The sequence below is a fragment of the Hydractinia symbiolongicarpus genome, chromosome 7 (assembly GCF_029227915.1).
Source record: "Hydractinia symbiolongicarpus strain clone_291-10 chromosome 7, HSymV2.1, whole genome shotgun sequence".
In the NCBI taxonomy this organism is placed as follows: Eukaryota; Metazoa; Cnidaria; class Hydrozoa; order Anthoathecata; family Hydractiniidae; genus Hydractinia; species Hydractinia symbiolongicarpus.
In genome coordinates this window covers 6,765,170-6,777,443 of record NC_079881.1, presented here as the reverse complement: position 1 = coordinate 6,777,443, position 12,274 = coordinate 6,765,170, and the positions used below count along the sequence as shown (strand labels likewise).

Below are 12,274 nucleotides of genomic sequence, written 5' to 3'. Positions count from 1 at the left end.
GCATTAGACTATATTCTACTGTACAGGGTAATAACCAATCAACTGACAATTGCTAAAAAATATTTTGGTTGAGCTTTCTCGTGGCTTGGATTGTATGGTTGACTTGAAAATTCAAGAAATAATATCCAACATTCATGTTATGAATGTTTTGAAGAAAAAACAGCATTTTTTGTGTCTGTGTGATGGATATTTCACGTAAGACTTTAAACAAGTTGTTCCCAAAATATTTTAGACGATTCCTATGGCCTGTAGGTCTAGTGACATGATTCTCGATTATGGTGCCAGAGGTCCCGGGTTCAACTCCCGGACTGGCCCAACTACAAATCACACATAATTCGTAAGTGTCATAATCTTCGGTGAAGCATTTATTATCTCTGGAATGATGATTGTTGACAGAGTTGTTTTATGGATTCGTTTCAAAAATGTTACTTTACAATTTTACAAATCAACTTTACACTCTGATTTGTCTGTGTGCATTGCCCACGAGGAAGCTATTTGTAACCTCCTTCCTACAAATATTCAGTAATCCTCTCTGCACATAATGACACAATCGGAGGTTTCAATGATATCCTGGCCTGTTGGTCTATTAGTATGATTCTCGCTTCTGGTGCGAGATGTCGCAGGTTAAACTCCCGCACAGGCCCAATTGATTATCGCAAATTTGTGCATTAGACTATATTCTACTGTAAAGGGTAATAACCAACCAACTGACAATTGCTAAAAAATATTTTGATTGAGCTTTTTCGTGGCTTGGATTGTATGGTTGACTTGACAATTCAAGAAATAATATCCAACATTCATGTTATGAATGTTTTGAAGAAAAAACAACATTTTTTATGTTCTGTGTGATGGATATTTCACGTAAGACTATGAACAAGTTGTTGCCTAAATATTTTAGACGATTCGAATGGCCTGTTGGTCTAGTGGTATGATTCTCGCTTAGGGTGCGAGAGGTCCCGGGTTCAACTCCCAGACAGGCACAACTAAAAATCACACATAATTGGTAAGTGTCATAAGCTTCGGTGAAGCATTTACTATCTCTGGAATGACGATTCTCGAAATGAATTCTTGACAGAGTTGCTTTATGGATTCGTTTCAAAAATGTTACTTTACATTTTTACAAATCAACATTACACTCCGATTTGTCTGTATGCATTGCCCACGAGGAAGCTATTTGTAACCTCTTTCCTACAAATATTCAGTAATTCTCCCTCCATAAAATGACACAATCGGAGGTTTCAATGATATCCTGGCCTGTTTGTCTATTAGTATGATTCTCGCTTCTGGTGCGAGATGTCGCAAGTTAAACTCCCGCACAGGCCCAATTGATTATCGCAAATTTGTGCATTAGACTATATTCTACTGTACAGGGTAATAACCAATCAACTGACAATTGCTAAAAAATATTTTGGTTGAGCTTTCTCGTGGCTTGGATTGTATGGTTGACTTGAAAATTCAAGAAATAATATCCAACATTCATGTTATGAATGTTTTGAAGAAAAAACAACATTTTTTATGTTCTGTGTGATGGATATTTCACGTAAGACTATGAACAAGTTGTTGCCTAAATATTTTAGACGATTCGAATGGCCTGTTGGTCTAGTGGTATGATTCTCGCTTAGGGTGCGAGAGGTCCCGGGTTCAACTCCCAGACAGGCACAACTAAAAATCACACATAATTGGTAAGTGTCATAAGCTTCGGTGAAGCATTTACTATCTCTGGAATGACGATTCTCGAAATGAATTCTTGACAGAGTTGCTTTATGGATTCGTTTCAAAAATGTTACTTTACATTTTTACAAATCAACATTACACTCCGATTTGTCTGTATGCATTGCCCACGAGGAAGCTATTTGTAACCTCTTTCCTACAAATATTCAGTAATTCTCCCTCCATAAAATGACACAATCGGAGGTTTCAATGATATCCTGGCCTGTTGGTCTATTAGTATGATTCTCGCTTCTGGTGCGAGATGTCGCAAGTTAAACTCCCGCACAGGCCCAATTGATTATCGCAAATTTGTGCATTAGACTATATTCTACTGTACAGGGTAATAACCAATCAACTGACAATTGCTAAAAAATATTTTGGTTGAGCTTTCTCGTGGCTTGGATTGTATGGTTGACTTGAAAATTCAAGAAATAATATCCAACATTCATGTTATGAATGTTTTGAAGAAAAAACAGCATTTTTTGTGTCTGTGTGATGGATATTTCACGTAAGACTTTAAACAAGTTGTTCCCAAAATATTTTAGACGATTCCTATGGCCTGTAGGTCTAGTGACATGATTCTCGATTATGGTGCCAGATGTCCCGGGTTCAACTCCCGGACTGGCCCAACTACAAATCACACATAATTCGTAAGTGTCATAATCTTCGGTGAAGCATTTATTATCTCTGGAATGATGATTGTTGACAGAGTTGTTTTATGGATTCGTTTCAAAAATGTTACTTTACAATTTTACAAATCAACTTTACACTCTGATTTGTCTGTGTGCATTGCCCACGAGGAAGCTATTTGTAACCTCCTTCCTACAAATATTCAGTAATCCTCTCTGCACATAATGACACAATCGGAGGTTTCAATGATATCCTGGCCTGTTGGTCTATTAGTATGATTCTCGCTTCTGGTGCGAGATGTCGCAGGTTAAACTCCCGCACAGGCCCAATTGATTATCGCAAATTTGTGCATTAGACTATATTCTACTGTAAAGGGTAATAACCAACGAACTGACAATTGCTAAAAATTATTTTGATTGAGCTTTTTCGTGGCTTGGATTGTATGGTTGACTTGACAATTCAAGAAATAATATCCAACATTCATGTTATGAATGTTTTGAAGAAAAAACAACATTTTTTATGTTCTGTGTGATGGTTATTTCACGTAAGACCATGAACAAGTTGTTGCCTAAATATTTTAGACGATTCGAATGGCCTGTTGGTCTAGTGGTATGATTCTCGCTTAGGGTGCGAGAGTTCCCGGGTTCAACTCCCAGACAGGCCCAACTAAAAATCACACATAATTGGTAAGTGTCATAAGCTTCGGTGAAGCATTTACTATCTGTGCAATGACGATTCTCGAAATGAATTCTTGACAGAGTTGCTTTATGGATTCGTTTCAAAAATGTTACTTTACATTTTTACAAATCAACATTACACTCCGATTTGTCTGTATGCATTGCCCACGAGGAAGCTATATATAACCACTTTCTTACAAATATTCAGTGATCCTCCCACCATATAATGACACAATCGGAGGTTTCAAGGATATCCTGGCCTGTTGGTCTATTAATATGATTCTCGCTTCTGGTGCGCGATGTCGCAGGTTAAACTCCCGCACAAGCCCAATTGCTTATTGCAAATTTGTGCATAAGACTATGTTCTACTGTAAAGGGTAATAACCAATCAACTGACAATTGCTGAAAAATATTTTTGTTAAGCTTTTTCGTGGCTTGGATTGTATGGTTGTCTTGTCAATTCAAAAAATAATATCCAACATTCATGTTATAAATGTTTTGAAGAAAAAGCAACATTTTTTGTGTTCTGTGTGATGGATATTTCACGTAAGACTTTGAACAAGTTGTTCCCTAAATATTTTAGACGATTCCTATGGCCTGTTGGTCTAGTGACATGATTCTCGGTTAGGGTGCCAGAGGTCCCGGGTTCAACTCCCGGACTGGCCCAACTACAAATCACACATAATTCGTAAGTGTCATAAGCTTCGGTGAAGCATTTATTATCTCTGGAATGATGATTCTTGACAGAGTTGTTTTATGGATTCGTTTCTAAAATGTTACTTTACAATTTTACAAATCAACTTTACACTCTGATTTGTCTGTGTGCATTGCCCACGAGGAAGCTATTTGTAACCTCTTTCCTACAAATATTCAGTAATCCTCTCTGCACATAATGACACAATCGGAGGTTTCAATGATATCCTAGCCTGTTCGTCTATTAGTATGATTCTCGCTTCTGGTGCAAGATGTCGCAGGTTAAACTCCCGCACAGGCCCAATTGATTATCGCAAATTTGTGCATTAGACTATATTCTACTGTAAAGGGTAATAACCAATCAACTGACAATTACTAAAAAATATTTTGGTTGAGCTTTTTCGTGGCTTGGATTGTATGGTTGACTTGACAATTCAAGAAATAATATCCAACATTCATGTTATGAATGTTTTGAAGAAAAAACAACATTTTTTGTGTTCTGTGTGATGGATATTTCACGCAACACCATGAAAAAGTTGTTGCCTAAATATTTTAGATGATTCGTATGGCCTGTTGGTCTAGTGGTATGATTCTCGCTTAGGGTGCGAGAGGTCCTGGGTTCAACTCCCGGACAGGCCCAACTAAAAATCACACATAATTGGTAAGTGTCATAAGATTCGGTGAAGCATTTACTATCTCTGGAATGACGATTCTCGAAATGAATTCTTGACAGAGTTGCTTTATGGATTCGTTTCAAAAATGTTACTTTACATTTTTACAAATCAACATTACACTCCGATTTGTCTGTATGCATTGCCCACGAGGAAGCTATTTGTAACCTCTTTCCTACAAATATTCAGTAATTCTCCCTCCATATAATGACACAATCGGAGGTTTCAATGATATCCTGGCCTGTTGGTCTATTAGTATGATTCTCGCTTCTGGTGCGAGATGTCGCAGGTTAAACTCCCGCACAGGCCTAATTGATTATCGCGAATTTGTGCATTAGACTACATTCTACTGTACAGGGTAATAACCAATCAACTGACAATTGCTAAAAAATATTTTGGTTGAGCTTTCTCGTGGCTTGGATTGTATGGTTGACTTGAAAATTCAAGAAATAATATCCAACATTCATGTTATGAATGTTTTGAAGAAAAAACAGCATTTTTTGTGTCTGTGTGATGGATATTTCACGTAAGACTTTAAACAAGTTGTTCCCAAAATATTGTAGACGATTCCTATGGCCTGTAGGTCTAGTGACATGATTCTCGATTATGGTGCCAGAGGTCCCGGGTTCAACTCCCGGACTGGCCCAACTACAAATCACACATAATTCGTAAGTGTCATAATCTTCGGTGAAGCATTTATTATCTCTGGAATGATGATTGTTGACAGAGTTGTTTTATGGATTCGTTTCAAAAATGTTACTTTACAATTTTACAAATCAACTTTACACTCTGATTTGTCTGTGTGCATTGCCCACGAGGAAGCTATTTGTAACCTCCTTCCTACAAATATTCAGTAATCCTCTCTGCACATAATGACACAATCGGAGGTTTCAATGATATCCTGGCCTGTTGGTCTATTAGTATGATTCTCGCTTCTGGTGCGAGATGTCGCAGGTTAAACTCCCGCACAGGCCCAATTGATTATCGCAAATTTGTGCATTAGACTATATTCTACTGTAAAGGGTAATAACCAATCAACTGAAAATTGCTAAAAAATATTTTGGTTGAGCTTTTTCGTGGCTTGGATTGTATGGTTGACTTGACAATTCAAGAAATAATATCCAACATTCATGTTATGAATGTTTTGAAGAAAAAACAACATTTTTTATGTTCTGTGTGATGGATATTTCACGTAAGACCATGAACAAGTTGTTGCCTAAATATTTTATACGATTCGTATGGCCTGTTGGTCTAGTGGTATGATTCTCGCTTAGGGTGCGAGAGGTCCCGGGTTCAACTCCCAGACAGGCCCAACTAAAAATCACACATAATTGGTAAGTGTCATAAGCTTCGGTGAAGCATTTACTTTCTCTGGAATGACGATTCTTGAAATGAATTCTTGACAGAGTTGCTTTATGGATTCGTTTCAAAAATGTTACTTTACATTTTTACAAATCAACATTACACTCCGATTTGCCTGTATGCATTGCCCACGAGGAAGCTATATATAACCTCTTTCTTACAAATATTCAGTGATCCTCCCACCATATAATGACACAATCGGAGGTTTCAATGATATCCTGGCCTGTTGGTCTATTAATATGATTCTCGCTTCTGGTGCGCGATGTCGCAGGTTAAACTCCCGCACAGGCCCAATTGCTTATCGCAAATTTGTGCATAAGACTATGTTCTACTGTAAAGGGTAATAACCAAACAACTGACAATTGCTGAAAAATATTTTGGTTGAGCTTTTTCGTGGCTTGGATTGTATGGTTGTCTTGTCAATTCAAGCAATAATATCCAACATTCATGTTATGAATGTTTTGAAGAAAAAGCAACATTTTTTGTGTTCTGTGTGATGGATATTTCACGTAAGACTTTGAACAAGTTGTTCCCTAAATATTTTAGACGATTCCTATGGCCTGTTCGTGTAGTGACATGATTCTCTATTAGGGTGCCAGAGGTCCCGGGTGCAACTCCCGGACTGGCCCAACTACAAATCACACATAATTCGTAAGTGTCATAAGCTTCGGTGAAGCATTTTTTATCTCTGAAATGATGATTCTTAACAGAGTTGTTTTATGGATTCGTTTCAAAAATGTTACATTACAATTTTACAAATCAACTTTACACTCTGATTTGTCTGTATGCATTGCCCACGAGGAAGCTATTTGTAACCTCTTTCCTACAAATATTCAGTAATCCTCTCTGCACATAATGACACAATCGGAGGTTTCAATGATATCCTAGCCTGTTGGTCTATTAGTATGATTCTCGCTTCTGGTGCGAGATGTCGCAGGTTAAACTCCCGCACAGGCCCAATTGATTATCGCAAATTTGTGCATTAGACTATATTCTACTGTAAAGGGTAATAACCAATCAACTGACAATTGCTAAAAAATATTTTGGTTGAGCTTTTTCGTGACTTGGATTGTATGGTTGACTTGACAATTCAGGAAATAATATCCAACATTCATGTTATGAATGTTTTGAAGAAAAAACAACATTTTTTGTGTTCTGTGTGATGGATATTTCACGTAAGACCATGAACAAGTTGTTGCCTAAATATTTTAGATGATTCGTATGGCCTGTTGGTCTAGTGGTATGATTCTCGCTTAGGGTGCGAGAGGTCCCGGGTTCAACTCCCGTACAGGCCCAACTAAAAATCACACATAATTGGTAAGTGTCATAAGATTCGCTGAAGCATTTATTATCTCTGGAATGATGATTCTTGACAGAGTTGTTTTATGGATTCGTTTCAAAAATGTTACTTTACAATTTTATAAATCAACTTTACACTCTGATTTGTCTGCATGCATTGCCCACGAGGAAGCTATTTGTAACCTCTTTCCTACAAATATTCAGTAATTCTCCCTCCATATAATGACACAATCGGAGGTTTCAATGATATCCTGGCCTGTTGGTCTATTAGTATGATTCTCGCTTCTGGTGCGAGATGTCGCAGGTTAAACTCCCGCACAGGCCTAATTGATTATCGCGAATTTGTGCATTAGACTATATTCTACTGTACAGGGTAATAACCAATCAACTGACAATTGCTAAAAAATATTTTGGTTGAGCTTTCTCGTGGCTTGGATTGTATGGTTGACTTGAAAATTCAAGAAATAATATCCAACATTCATGTTATGAATGTTTTGAAGAAAAAACAGCATTTTTTGTGTCTGTGTGATGGATATTTCACGTAAGACTTTAAACAAATTGTTCCCAAATTATTTTAGACGATTCCTATGGCCTGTAGGTCTAGTGACATGATTCTCGATTATGGTGCCAGAGGTCCTGGGTTCAACTCCTGGACTGGCCCAACTACAAATCACACATAATTCGTAAGTGTCATAATCTTCGGTGAAGCATTTATTATCTCTGGAATGATGATTGTTGACAGAGTTGTTTTATGGATTCGTTTCAAAAATGTTACTTTACAATTTTACAAATCAACTTTACACTCTGATTTGTCTGTGTGCATTGCCCACGAGGAAGCTATTTGTAACCTCCTTCCTACAAATATTCAGTAATCCTCTCTGCACATAATGACACAATCGGAGGTTTCAATGATATCCTGGCCTGTTGGTCTATTAGTATGATTCTCGCTTCTGGTGCGAGATGTCGCAGGTTAAACTCCCGCACAGGCCCAATTGAATATCGCAAATTTGTGCATTAGACTATATTCTACTGTAAAGGGTAATAACCAATCAACTGACAATTGCTAAAAAATATTTTGGTTGAGCTTTTTCGTGGCTTGGATTGTATGGTTGACTTGACAATTCAAGAAATAATATCCAACATTCATGTTATGAATGTTTTGAAGAAAAAACAACATTTTTTATGTTCTGTGTGATGGATATTTCACGTAAGACCATGAACAAGTTGTTGCCTAAATATTTTAGACGATTCGTATGGCCTGTTGGTCTAGTGGTATGATTCTCGCTTAGGGTGCGAGAGGTCCCGGGTTCAACTCCCAGACAGGCCCAACTAAAAATCACACATAATTGGTAAGTGTCATAAGCTTCGGTGAAGCATTTACTATCTCTGGAATGACGATTCTCGAAATGAATTCTTGAGAGAGTTGCTTTATGGATTCGTTTCAAAAATGTTACTTTACATTTTTACAAATCAACATTACACTCCGATTTGCCTGTATGCATTGCCCACGAGGAAGCTATATATAACCTCTTTCTTACAAATATTCAGTGATCCTCCCACCATATAATGACACAATCGGAGGTTTCAATGATATCCTGGCCTGTTGGTCTATTAATATGATTCTCGCTTCTGGTGCGCGATGTCGCAGGTTAAACTCCCGCACAGGCCCAATTGCTTATCGCAAATTTGTGCATAAGACTATGTTCTACTGTAAAGGGTAATAACCAAACAACTGACAATTGCTGAAAAATATTTTGGTTGAGCTTTTTCGTGGCTTGGATTGTATGGTTGTCTTGTCAATTCAAGCAATAATATCCAACATTCATGTTATGAATGTTTTGAAGAAAAAGCAACATTTTTTGTGTTCTGTGTGATGGATATTTCACGTAAGACTTTGAACAAGTTGTTCCCTAAATGTTTTAGACGATTCCCATGGCCTGTTGGTGTAGTGACATGATTCTCTATTAGGGTGCCAGAGGTCCCGGGTGCAACTCCCGGACTGGCCCAACTACAAATCACACATAATTCGTAAGTGTCATAAGCTTCGGTGAAGCATTTTTTATCTCTGAAATGATGATTCTTAACAGAGTTGTTTTATGGATTCGTTTCAAAAATGTTACATTACAATTTTACAAATCAACTTTACACTCTGATTTGTCTGTATGCATTGCCCACGAGGAAGCTATTTGTAACCTCTTTCCTACAAATAGTCAGTAATCCTCTCTGCACATAATGACACAATCGGAGGTTTCAATGATATCCTAGCCTGTTGGTCTATTAGTATGATTCTCGCTTCTGGTGCGAGATGTCGCAGGTTAAACTCCCGCACAGGCTCAATTGATTATCGCAAATTTGTGCATTAGACTATATTCTACTGTAAAGGGTAATAACCAATCAACTGACAATTGCTAAAAAATATTTTGGTTGAGCTTTTTCGTGGCTTGGATTGTATGGTTGACTTGACAATTCAAGAAATAATATCCAACATTCATGTTATGAATGTTTTGAAGAAAAAACAACATTTTTTGTGTTCTGTGTGATGGATATTTCACGTAAGACCATGAACAAGTTGTTGCCTAAATATTTTAGATGATTCGTATGGCCTGTTGGTCTAGTGGTATGATTCTGGCTTAGGGTGCGAGAGGTCCCGGGTTCAACTCCCGGACAGGCCCAACTAAAAATCACACCTAATTGGTAAGTGTCATAAGATTCGCTGAAGCATTTATTATCTCTGGAATGATAATTCTTGACAGAGTTGTTTTATGGATTCGTTTCAAAAATGTTACTTTACAATTTTACAAATCAACTTTACACTCTGATTTGTCTGCATGCATTGCCCACGAGGAAGCTATTTGTAACTTCTTTCCTACAAATATTCAGTAATCCTCTCTGCACATAATGACACAATCGGAGGTTTCGATGATATCCTGGCCTGTTGGTCTATTAGTATGATTCTCGCTTCTGGTGCGAGATGTCGCAGGTTAAACTCCCGCACAGACCCCATTGATTATCGCAAATTTGTGCATTAGACTATATTCTACTGTAAAGGGTAATAACCAATCAACTGACAATTGCTAAAAAATATTTTGGTTGAGCTTTTTCGTGGCTTGGATTGTATGGTTGACTTGACAATTCAGGAAATAATATCCAACATTCATGTTATGAATGTTTTGAAGAAAAAACAACATTTTTTGTGTTCTGTGTGATGGATATTTCACGTAAGACCATGAACAAGTTGTTGCCTAAATATTTTAGATGATTCGTATGGCCTGTTGGTCTAGTGGTATGATTCTGGCTTAGGGTGCGAGAGGTCCCGGGTTCAACTCCCGGACAGGCCCAACTAAAAATCACACATAATTGGTAAGTGTCATAAGATTCGCTGAAGCATTTATTATCTCTGGAATGATGATTCTTGACAGAGTTGTTTTATGGATTCGTTTCAAAAATGTTACTTTACAATTTTACAAATCAACTTTACACTCTGATTTGTCTGTATGCATTGCCCACGAGGAAGCTATTTGTAACCTCTTTCCTACAAATATTCAGTAATCCTCTCTGCACATAATGACACAATCGGAGGTTTCGATGATATCCTGGCCTGTTGGTCTATTAGTATGATTCTCGCTTCTGGTGCGAGATGTCGCAGGTTAAACTCCCGCACAGACCCCATTGATTATCGCAAATTTGTGCATTAGACTATATTCTACTGTAAAGGGTAATAACCAATCAACTGACAATTGTTAAAAAATATTTTGGTTGAGCTTTTTCGTGGCTTGGATTGTATGGTTGACTTGACAATTCAAGAAATAATATCCAACATTCATGTTATGAATGTTTTGAAGAAAAAACAACATTTTTTGTGTTCTGTGTGATGGATATTTCACGTAAGACCATGAACAAGTTGTTGCCTAAATATTTTAGATGATTCGTATGGCCTGTTGGTCTAGTGGTATGATTCTCGCTTAGGGTGCGAGAGGTCCCGGGTTCAACTCCCGGACAGGCCCAACTAAAAATCACACATAATTCGTAAGTGTCATAAGATTCGGTGAAGCATTTATTATCTCTGGAATGATGATTCTTGACAGAGTTGTTTTATGGATTCGTTTCAAAAATGTTACTTTACAATTTTACAAATCAACTTTACACTCTGATTTGTCTGTATGCATTGCCCACGAGGAAGCTATTTGTAACCTCTTTCCTACAAATATTCAGTAATCCTCTCTGCACATAATGACACAATCGGAGGTTTCAATGATATCCTAGCCTGTTGGTCTATTAGTATGATTCTCGCTTCTGGTGCGAGATGTCGCAGGTTGAACTCCCGCACAGACCCCATTGATTATCGCAAATTTGTGCATTAGACTATATTCTACTGTAAAGGGTAATAACCAATCAACTGACAATTGCTAAAAAATATTTTGGTTGAGCTTTTTCGTGGCTTGGATTGTATGGTTGACTTGACAATTCAGGAAATAATATCCAACATTCATGTTATGAATGTTTTGAAGAAAAAACAACATTTTTTGTGTTCTGTGTGATGGATATTTCACGTAAGACCATGAACAAGTTGTTGCCTAAATATTTTAGATGTTTCGTATGGCCTGTTGGTCTAGTGGTATGATTCTGGCTTAGGGTGCGAGAGGTCCCGGGTTCAACTCCCGGACAGGCCCAACTAAAAATCACACATAATTGGTAAGTGTCATAAGATTCGCTGAAGCATTTATTATCTCTGGAATGATGATTCTTGACAGAGTTGTTTTATGGATTCGTTTCAAAAATGTTACTTTACAATTTTACAAATCAACTTTACACTCTGATTTGTCTGTATGCATTGCCCACGAGGAAGCTATATGTAACCTCTTTCCTACAAATATTCAGTAATCCTCTCTGCACATAATGACACAATCGGAGGTTTCGATGATATCCTGGCCTGTTGGTCTATTAGTATGATTCTCGCTTCTGGTGCGAGATGTCGCAGGTTAAACTCCCGCACAGACCCCATTGATTATCGCAAATTTGTGCATTAGACTATATTCTACTGTAAAGGGTAATAACCAATCAACTGACAATTGTTAAAAAATATTTTGGTTGAGCTTTTTCGTGGCTTGGATTGTATGGTTGACTTGACAATTCAAGAAATAATATCCAACATTCATGTTATGAATGTTTTGAAGAAAAAACAACATTTTTTGTGTTCTGTGTGATGGATATTTCACGTAAGACCATGAACAA

The 12,274-nt window shown here is 37.4% G+C and overlaps 11 non-coding genes across 11 annotated transcripts; all 11 read left to right on the top strand.

The window, feature by feature from the left end:
- The first annotated feature begins 909 nt into the window (after positions 1-909).
- Positions 910-982, top strand: Trnap-agg (transfer RNA proline (anticodon AGG)). The gene has a single exon. It is a non-coding gene; the product is annotated as a tRNA-Pro (tRNA).
- Positions 983-1,588: 606 nt separating this feature from the next.
- On the top strand, positions 1,589-1,661 carry Trnap-agg (transfer RNA proline (anticodon AGG)). Its single transcript has one exon. It is a non-coding gene; the product is annotated as a tRNA-Pro (tRNA).
- A 1,271-nt stretch (positions 1,662-2,932) lies between these two features.
- On the top strand, positions 2,933-3,004 carry Trnap-agg (transfer RNA proline (anticodon AGG)). Its single transcript has one exon. It is a non-coding gene; the product is annotated as a tRNA-Pro (tRNA).
- A 1,273-nt stretch (positions 3,005-4,277) lies between these two features.
- On the top strand, positions 4,278-4,349 carry Trnap-agg (transfer RNA proline (anticodon AGG)). Its single transcript has one exon. It is a non-coding gene; the product is annotated as a tRNA-Pro (tRNA).
- Positions 4,350-5,621: 1,272 nt separating this feature from the next.
- Trnap-agg (transfer RNA proline (anticodon AGG)) lies at positions 5,622-5,693 on the top strand. Its single transcript has one exon. It is a non-coding gene; the product is annotated as a tRNA-Pro (tRNA).
- A 1,273-nt stretch (positions 5,694-6,966) lies between these two features.
- Positions 6,967-7,038, top strand: Trnap-agg (transfer RNA proline (anticodon AGG)). The gene has a single exon. It is a non-coding gene; the product is annotated as a tRNA-Pro (tRNA).
- Positions 7,039-8,297: 1,259 nt separating this feature from the next.
- Trnap-agg (transfer RNA proline (anticodon AGG)) lies at positions 8,298-8,369 on the top strand. Its single transcript has one exon. It is a non-coding gene; the product is annotated as a tRNA-Pro (tRNA).
- Positions 8,370-9,642: 1,273 nt separating this feature from the next.
- Positions 9,643-9,714, top strand: Trnap-agg (transfer RNA proline (anticodon AGG)). The gene has a single exon. It is a non-coding gene; the product is annotated as a tRNA-Pro (tRNA).
- Positions 9,715-10,308: 594 nt separating this feature from the next.
- Positions 10,309-10,380, top strand: Trnap-agg (transfer RNA proline (anticodon AGG)). Its single transcript has one exon. It is a non-coding gene; the product is annotated as a tRNA-Pro (tRNA).
- A 594-nt stretch (positions 10,381-10,974) lies between these two features.
- Trnap-agg (transfer RNA proline (anticodon AGG)) lies at positions 10,975-11,046 on the top strand. Its single transcript has one exon. It is a non-coding gene; the product is annotated as a tRNA-Pro (tRNA).
- Positions 11,047-11,640: 594 nt separating this feature from the next.
- Trnap-agg (transfer RNA proline (anticodon AGG)) lies at positions 11,641-11,712 on the top strand. The gene has a single exon. It is a non-coding gene; the product is annotated as a tRNA-Pro (tRNA).
- The last annotated feature ends 562 nt before the right edge of the window (positions 11,713-12,274 follow it).